This window comes from Ursus maritimus, unplaced genomic scaffold (assembly GCF_017311325.1).
Source record: "Ursus maritimus isolate PB19 unplaced genomic scaffold, ASM1731132v1 scaffold_13, whole genome shotgun sequence".
Classification (NCBI taxonomy): Eukaryota; Metazoa; Chordata; class Mammalia; order Carnivora; family Ursidae; genus Ursus; species Ursus maritimus.
The window spans coordinates 12,027,776-12,037,027 of record NW_024423675.1 but is presented as its reverse complement, the minus strand read 5'-3'; the positions used below and the strand labels follow the sequence as shown (position 1 = coordinate 12,037,027).

The 9,252-nt window shown below is 37.3% G+C and overlaps 1 pseudogene; it reads left to right on the top strand.

Annotated features, from left to right (window-relative positions):
- The first annotated feature begins 8,290 nt into the window (after positions 1-8,290).
- LOC103675910 lies at positions 8,291-8,658 on the top strand (annotated as a pseudogene).
- The last annotated feature ends 594 nt before the right edge of the window (positions 8,659-9,252 follow it).

Genomic DNA, 9,252 nt, shown 5'->3' with positions numbered 1-9,252 from the left:
GCAAATGCTGTGGCCGCGGCTGAGCACCTGGCACTTCCCTATGAGAGCTGAATACTCAAGAGAATTGAGACTTCAAATGAGCTTCCACCTAACCAGCTGCAATTTTGTTTCACTGGGGGGAGAGTAGGGGATGAGTTATGGGAAGAAACCAGAGGAAAATTCAACATGACAGTCCATTTGCTAATTCAGTGAGGAGGATTTCAAGACAATCTTCAGAATGCGGCAAGACAAAAGCATCATTATCCATAATTACTGCTTACCAGTAGCACGGATTGATAACAAGCTTCCTCCGCTAATCTTACCCCGCCATTATGAGAAGAGGCGATTAAACTAATTAACAAATCAACTTTTCTGTGCAACATTGAGTTCAGTAGCAAAAAATAATGAGAAAAAGCTAGTTATTCGATGAAATAACTAGGGACGAAATGAGAGAGAAATCTGAAGTTAACAACAATATGAATAGGGAGCTTGAATAATTGACAAATGCATACATTTTGACAGTAGAAAATCTGACGGCACACTGGCAAATACTGGGCTATTTGTTTAAAGCCACAGTTTAAATGGAAAATGCTGTATAGGATCATGAAAAGCATATATAATTTTAAACAATCATGTGTAGTCCTGTATAGTGACATATACAAATATAAAATAATGCCTCACTATTGAGAAGTCAGACTGTCAGGAACCTCAGTCATCTTGGTCATGGATACTAGCTCAAAAGGAATTTTTGAAAAGTCCTTTCAGCCAGGGTACCCGGATGGCTCAGTCAGTTAAGCGTCTGCCTCCTACTCGGGTCATGATCCTGGGGTCCTGGGATGGAGCCCCATGTCAGGCTTCCTACTCAGCAGGGAGCCTGCTTTTCCCTCTCCCTCTGCCCATCCCCCTTGCCCAACACCCACCCGAGCTCTCTTGTGCACTCTCAAATAAATAAAATCTTTAGGGAAAAAAGGTCCTTTCAGCCATAAAATCATATTACTCTATAGGAAGAAGCAAAGAACTACTCTCAGACCATTACTATGTTTTGTACTCCTCTCAACTCCCCTACTCTTGAGGAGAGGAGACATTACCATGTCTTGTAATCTGTCTCTAGCCTAATGGCTTCATATACGTCACAGGTGCTCAGTAAGCATCTCTAGCAACATTGACCAATGTGGTGGTCACAACCACATGTGGCTACTGGGCAGCTGAAATGTGACCAGTGCGACTGAGGAACTGAATTTTTAATTTTATTTAATTTTATTTTAATTTAAAATGGATACTCAATTTGTTTACTGGAAAACTTTTAAATATATTTGGAACAACTTGGATATGTGAATCTACATTTTCAACTGTAAACTTCATGAAATCTAAGTAAAGAACAAGTATCTAATAAAAATTTAGCATTAGAATTGAGATGTGCTGTAAGAGAAAGATATACACCAGATTCAAAGATTTAGTATGACAAAATGAGTGTAAAATGCATCATAATATTTGTATATTGATTATGAGTTAAAATGATATGTTTATATATTGGGTTAAATAAAAGAAATCACTAAAGATCATTACACCTGACTCTTTTTATCTTGCTTGATGTGACTATTAGAAAATTTTAAGTTACATATTTGGCTATTAGATAGGACTGGTCTTTAGAATGAACGAACGATATGCAACATATAGCAGCATATTGGGAGCAATAAAAGAAAACTGACTGATGGCCACCAAAAATGATGTCTACAACTAGAGGGAGACCAAAAAAATCGACAATGCATAGTTACCTGAAGCCATTAAAAGTATGAATATACATTCTTACCTATTTCAGAGGTGACTAAGAGTATCAGAGTTATTTATGCATTATAGCTCTTAACCGCAAAAAAAGGAAAAAAATCTTTTCTGCCTACTGTGTTTAAAAAGATGTGATAATGAATCTCATATTTTAATATTTAGCAATAACTTCCATTTGTCTCAATATTTCACTAATATTTAGCAACTCATTAATTCCCACAACAAATTTATGAGATAGATATTATCATCACCTTTCCCATTTTCTAAGTAAGGAAACTGGGGCTGAGAGAAGTTCAGTAATTTGGGTTACATATATTTACTAGGGTACTCTAGTATCTCTCTCAAAATTATTTTCCAATAATCACACATATATGTGCTTGACCAAAGCACTGTTCTCCTCTATCTTTGAATACTGTCCTCTTTAATGGAGCCCTTGACCTGGAGAAGTTTGGTCAAATCCACCCTGGGGATGAAATTCTGCCAGATGTCACATGTAGACCTCCATAATTTTCTCAAACATTAGCAAATAAAATCCTGCTGCTAGAGGGTCCCTGACGAGACCGGCTGATAAAGTCTTCCTCTTCATTTCTGGTTAAGAGTAGCTATAATTTCTAAAATTCTCTATGGTTCTTCTACATGGTGAACAATATCCTGGCAAGGACTTAACAATAATACATGAAACCGTGAACATGACAATATTTGTAATTCATTACCCAAGATGATATACGAAAAGGAAATATAAATATTGTGATTTTTTTTTTTAGGTAAGTAGAAATTATCCTTAATCTCTATGACTTCTTTCAATGTATAAAGGGTCTCACGAGATAAAAGGTTAGGGAGAAGAGTAAAATGTGCTAGGACACCTAAAAAGATGAAAGGTTGATTGAGAGTAGAGGAAGAGGGTGAGAATTAAGAAGATTAAATAATTAAGCAAACAGATTGAATGAAGAGAATCAAGGGATCAAAAGGCAAAATGCTACCAAAAGATCAAAAGACTTAAACCCCATGTGAAATACAAGGGAAGTGAAATTGAGCAGCTTAATAAGGCATTCGTTTAGAGGAGGAATAGCAGCATACATTTGAGAAAATGGAGCACTTTTTAAGCGTAAGCATTAACTAACATAATAGCACAGAATGCTTGATATGGTATGTATTCAGCAGCTTAGTTTCTCCATTTTCCATCCATTGCTTTGTTTTTTCCTCTCTGATGGTTGTTTAGTTTTTCTAAACAAAACAAATGAATACACTCTAAGTCCATGTATTATAATTTCAAGACATGGACAAGTAAGCATATAGAATCAGATTCTTAGTTTTCTTAAAAGAAAAATCAGAGCATCATCTCTTATTAAGCCATTATCTCCTTTTAACATATTTGGTTAATACGAGGAGCAAGAACAGCTATTAAAAAGGCTTGTGGACTACAGAACGGCCAGGTCTATAAAGGGTGACCACTGTTCTGCCTTTTTCTGTGAGTGCCTTGGAAAATATCAACCACAGACCTTTAATTTTCTTCTGGTAGCTTCAGGATCACTTGCTCCTTGTTAGGATCCAGGAATCAAGTTTCTCTTTCATCTTGTTAGGTCCCAACAATGCAGGCAAACTTTCCCAGAAGCTGTTCAGTGATTTTTATTTACTGTGTTTTTCCAAGCAGGAAATGCAAAGAGAAGGAGTACTGTTGGCCTGTCAATGCTGGACACTTTGCCAAAAGGTCTGGCTGTCATCACCAGGATTTACCCAGCTCGCTTTGCAGGGCACCTAACCTGACCAGGGTCACTAAAGAACCAATATCTGAGAGCCTACCAAACACAGTGGAGCAAGACAGAGTATGACCAACAGTGTGTGCTGTCACCAGAGACTTTGACACAACAGGTGGGAGTCAGAAAGAAATACTTCATGGAAAATTTAATGTAGTCTTATCTTGAAATGATACCTTTCTCCAGATTCTTTTTATTACATAACTTTTACACACATCTTTATGCTTTTGTCCCTTAGAAAACAACGTATATCTTTAATATGACATTATTTTTTCAAATCCATTATGTTTAAATCCCATCAAATTATTAAAGAGTCATGATAGCAATCACAATTCCAAACAACCTCAACAAACAAAATCCACATATAGAGATGTGTTTGCATATGACTTATTCTTTTAGTGCTTATAAATATTCTAAGTCCTTTTCATCTTCCTTCTTTTAAATAAGCTTTTGGACCTTCGAAAAGAATATACTTTTTTTGCATTCATTTGAACATCTTTTCTGGTTTAGAACTTGTCTCAAGGGGAAACCTTGAAAGAAAATTAAAACTTCTTTTTTAAAGCCCACAGCAATTTATTAATATTTTACAGTCTTTCAATATAGTTGTATTCACAAATTGGATTTGCACTGTTTGATATAAAACAATTGTTTTATTCCCACTTCAAGTGCTCCACTGTTTTCAAGCTTGTTAATTAAATGTTTTATTTTTTAAAAATACTGCACAAGTTTCTCAAAACTTCATCTGCACCTGCTCCATAAATGAAAAGATGTCCTTGGAACAATTCCAGTTTATTAAGTAGAAAGCCATTATTTTCACACAAGAATTCAGTCTTTTACCTGTAAGCTTTAACAGGAGTTACTGTGCATTGTATTCTTTCACCTTTTATCTGCTGTCAATTAATACAAGCATTTTTAGTGTGTAGAGGAGGAAAAAAGACATGTCGTTTGGAATGTCACTTCCATTGCCTGATGTTCCCATGTATGTGCTCAACTGACATCTCTGTAAAGCTATTTGGTGGTTTTCTCTTTCAGTCTGGCCCTTTTGGTCTTTCCCCATCATCCTTTTTCTAACAAGCTTGTGTACTGTGATCTGATGAGATATAGGGATTGTATGGAGCAGTAAAACGGCTACAACTTCTCAGAAATGTCCATAGCAGAGCCCAAATTAGTAAAATGCTTCCTAGCATAGAAAAGAAATGAAGATGCTGAATCCTATAGGACCGCAAAGACCATACTCATTCCTGCCAGAAACGTCTGAAATTGGAAGATTAAACACCATGAAAAACAAGACTTCACTGAATGAATTTTGATCACAGATCAACTTAAGATGCCCAAATGTCAAAATTACAAGATCCATCTACCCTTGCTTAGGAAAGAAAGCTCATAGTTCCTGCTAAAAGAATAGCCAGGACTCAAAATATCAATGATATTTTGTCAAGTGGAGGAAAAAAAAAAGGTAGATTACAAAATCATGTAAGGTGGGGCGCCTGGGTAGCACAGTCGTTAAGCAACTGCCTTCGGCTCAGGGCGTGATCCCGGCGTTATGGGATCGAGCCCCACATCAGCCTCCTCTGCTCTGAGCCTGCTTCTTCCTCTTCCACTCCCCCTGCTTGTGTTCCCTCTCTCGCTGGCTGTCTCTATCTCTGTCGAATAAATAAATAAAATCTTTAAAAAAAATCATGTAAGGTAAAATTTCATTTCTATGAAAACCACATATGTCCACATACATGACAGGGCAGAGTCTGGGAGGTAATAGATCTAAGCAATGACATTGTTTTTCAACAGGTAAGTAATATTATGGGCATTTTTAAAGTGTCTTCTTTTTGCTAATTTGAACTTTCTGATTTTTCTGCAATAAATAAGTACTTCTTTTCTGACTTAAAAGCATGAGCTTTTTAGAAATACTTTTAAAAGATGTGTTGGATTGGGTTATATCAAATATAAGGAGTGAACAGCAGAAAAACAGCTCTTTAATCATCAACTGAATCAATAAAGTAAATCAAGAAAATTCATTTTTAGAAGATATGCATATTACTTAATAAATAGCTTTAAAGATATTTTGACAATCCTAAGAAATTGTGTTATAAAGTTTTTAAGAGTATGGGCGCCTGGGTGGCTCAGTGGGTTAAGCAACTGACTTCGGCTGAGGTCATGATCCTAGGGTCCTGGGATCAGAGCCCCCTCATTGCCTCGAGTAGGGCTCCCTGCTCAGCAGGGAGTCTGCTTCTCCCTCTCCCTCTCCCTCGGCCCTCTCCTTATGCTCATGCTCTCACACTCACACTCTCTCTTAAATAAAGTCTTTTAAAAAAAAATAAAGTTTTTAAGAATATGAAACATCTATGCCTCATATATTTTCTTTTCTTTCTTGATGTCATAAGCAACTGATGTTGCTTTACAGCTGGCTTTTTTTTTTTTTTTTAACCTGCTAATCCAGACATCTGAACCCAGACTGGACTCCCTAATATTTCTTCATTTCCTCTACCTCCATATAATCTAAAGAAAATTGGGTCTTACCTCTTTTTCAATATTCTATCTCAAAGATAGATGCATCTTAAAAAAAAAAAACAGATGTATCTTTTCAATCAATAAAGGGAGAGAAGATTTTCTTAAAACTAAGAAAAGAAAAACTACATGTGGCCCCCCTGAAGTACAATTGACAATCTCACACTCAAGTGGTACTCTTAGTATAAGGTGCGTCCATGTCCCAAGAACATACTGCCCACAGAGAGACAGGGATTTGTTCAGTTTTGTTTTCATATTTTAAAAAAAAATTTTTTTTGTTGAAAAAAAGCCATTAAATAAAATCTACTATATAACCAGTTTTTACTGAACTGTTCAGTAGGGTTAAGTATATCCTCATTGTTATGCAATAGATCTTCCAGAACCTTTCCATCTTGCAAAGCAGAACTCTGTATAAACCACAGCCCCTGTTTTCCCTCCCCCAGCCACTGGAAGCCACCACTTGTTTTTCTATGAATTTGACTACTTTATATACCACATATATAGAGTATTTTTCCTTTTGTGACTGGCTTATCTTACTTAACATATTGTCCTCAAGTTTCTTCCATGTAGTCTCATGCGACAATACCTCCTTTCTTTTAAAGACTAATATTCCATTTGAATGTATACCATATTTTGTTTATCCATTCACCCAAAGATCCACACTTGTTTTGCTTCCACTTCCTTGCTATTGTGAATAATGCTGCTATGAATGTGGGTCTGTAAATATCTCTTTGAGACACACTTTCTATTGCTTTGGCTATGTACCTAGAATTTAAATTACTAGGTTAAATGGTAGTTCTATCTTCAATTTTTTGAAGAATGGGCCATATTGATCCCATAATGGTTGCTCCATTTTATAATCCCAGCAACACTACACCAAGGGTTTGAATTTCTGCACATCCTCACCAAGGGTTGTTATTTTCTGAGGTTTTTGAGTAGTTCTCTTAATGTGTACAAGACAATCATGCTGGTTCTGACTTGCATTTCTCTAACGATTAGTAATGTGGACCATCCTTTCATATGCTTGTTGGCCATTTGTGTATCATCTTTAGAGAAATTTCTATTCAAGTCCTTCACTCATTTCTTAATAAGTTTATTTGGTTTTTGTTATTTTCAGAGTTCTTCACGTATTCTAGATATCAGCAGAGATACGCGATATCATCAGATATGTGAATTGCAAGTATTTTCTCCCATTCTGTAGGTTATCTTTTCACACTGTTGATTGTGTCCTTTGATGCCCAACACCTTTTATGGTTGATATAGTCTGATTGGTCTATTTTTGTTTTTGTTGCCCGTACTTTTTGTGTAATATCTAAAAAATCATTGCCAAATCCAAAGTCAAAAAAGTTTTACCTATGTTTTCCCCTAGTTTTATAGTTTTATGTCTTAAATTTAGGTCTTTAATACATTTCAAGTAAATTTCTGTATATGGTGTAACATAAGTATCCAACTTCTTTCGTTTATAGGTGGATATCCAATTGGCCCAACACTATCTGTTGAAAGATAACACCATTTAACACTTTGTTGAAGAGATAGTCCTTTCACCATTCAGAGGTCTTGCACCTTGTTGAAAATCATTTGATCACATACATAATGGTTTATTTCTGGGCTCTCTATTCTTCTCCATTGGTCTATATGTCCGTCTTCATGCCAGTACCACACTGTTTTGATTAGTAATTTTTTGTAATATATTTTGAAATCAGGAAGTCTGAGACCTCCAACTTTGTTCCTTTTAAAGATTGTTTTGCGTATTCAGGGTTCCCTTGAAGTTCCTTATGAATTTTAAAACGCATTTTTTGATTTCTGCAAAATATGTCATTGGGATTTTGATAGGGATTGCATTGAATGTATACTTTGGGTAGTATTGACATCTTAACAATATTAAGTCCTCCAATCCATGAACACAGCTGTCTTTCCAGATATTTGTGTCTTCTATAATGTTTTTCATCAGTGTTTTCTAGTCTTCAGTGCACAAGTCTTTCACTTCTTTGGTTAGGTTTAATTCTCAGTATTTGGGGGGTTTGATGGTATTGTAAATGGAATTATTTTCTTAATTTCCTTTACAGCTTAACCTAAATTTTTATTTAAAAAGCTTCATTCTTAGTTCTGACATCAGCGCATGCCCCAAGCTCTCCACCTCCCCCTGCCCACCAGCCCAAGGCCCCCAGAGCCCCGGGCGTGGCCACAGCAGCAGCACAGAGAGCAACCCAGTAGCAAGCAGGTCCATGGCCATGTAGAACCACTATATCAACAGCCTCATGGGGCCTGTCAGGATGGCCATCATGGGCCATAAGTACTCCCCCTCCATCTGGGACACCATCCTGGGGAAACCTTTGTCAACATCATGCCAGCTGAGTTTGGTGTCCTGGCTGGCAAAGGCAGGTCAAGGTTTTTCGTGAGCGGGCTGACACCTGGGGGCCAGAAATGTTCTGTTATCTGGGACTCGCTGCTGCAGGATGGGAAATTTACCATGGATCTTCCTACCAAGAGCACCAGCAAAGCTCCCACTTCCCACATCATCGTCACTATGACTGCCAAGATGCTAATCCTGCTTATGGGCAAAGAAGGTGTTCACGGTGGTATGATCAACAAGAAATGTTATGAAATGGCCCCCCACCTGCAGCAGCATTCCCAGTACTGACTTTGTCCCTTTCCTCCACCACTCCCCACTGCTTTTGCACCCTTCTCCTTCCCATACACACACACACACACCATTTTTATGTAAGGAGGGACGTCACCCCCACATCCCTTATTGCTGCCAAAACTACATGGCTAGGGGCTGGGGCTGGATGGATAGACACCTCCCCCTACCCATACCCCTCCTGTGTGTGGTTGGAAAACTTTTTTGTTTGGGTTTGGTTTTTTTTTTTCTGAATAAAAAGGATTCTACTAACAAAAAATAAAATAAAAAATAAAAAGCTTCATTGTTGCATTAATTTATAAAACGCATCCACATTTCAGATCCTCCTATTTCATAATTCTGGAGACTGGGAAGTCCTAGGTCATGGCACCAACAGATTTGGTGTTTGAAAGCGCTCACTTCCTCATTCACAGATGACACCATCTCACACCTTTATATGGTGAAAGGAGAGAGACAGGTTTTGAGACCCGTGTTAATACTTCCCTCACCTCCACTTTCTCCTTAGCCACAACTTACAGCAGCTGCCTCTGGAACCATCTCTCCCCTTGTTAAGAGCAGAAACCAAGCATACGTTTTGTAAATTAGTGGCTGTCC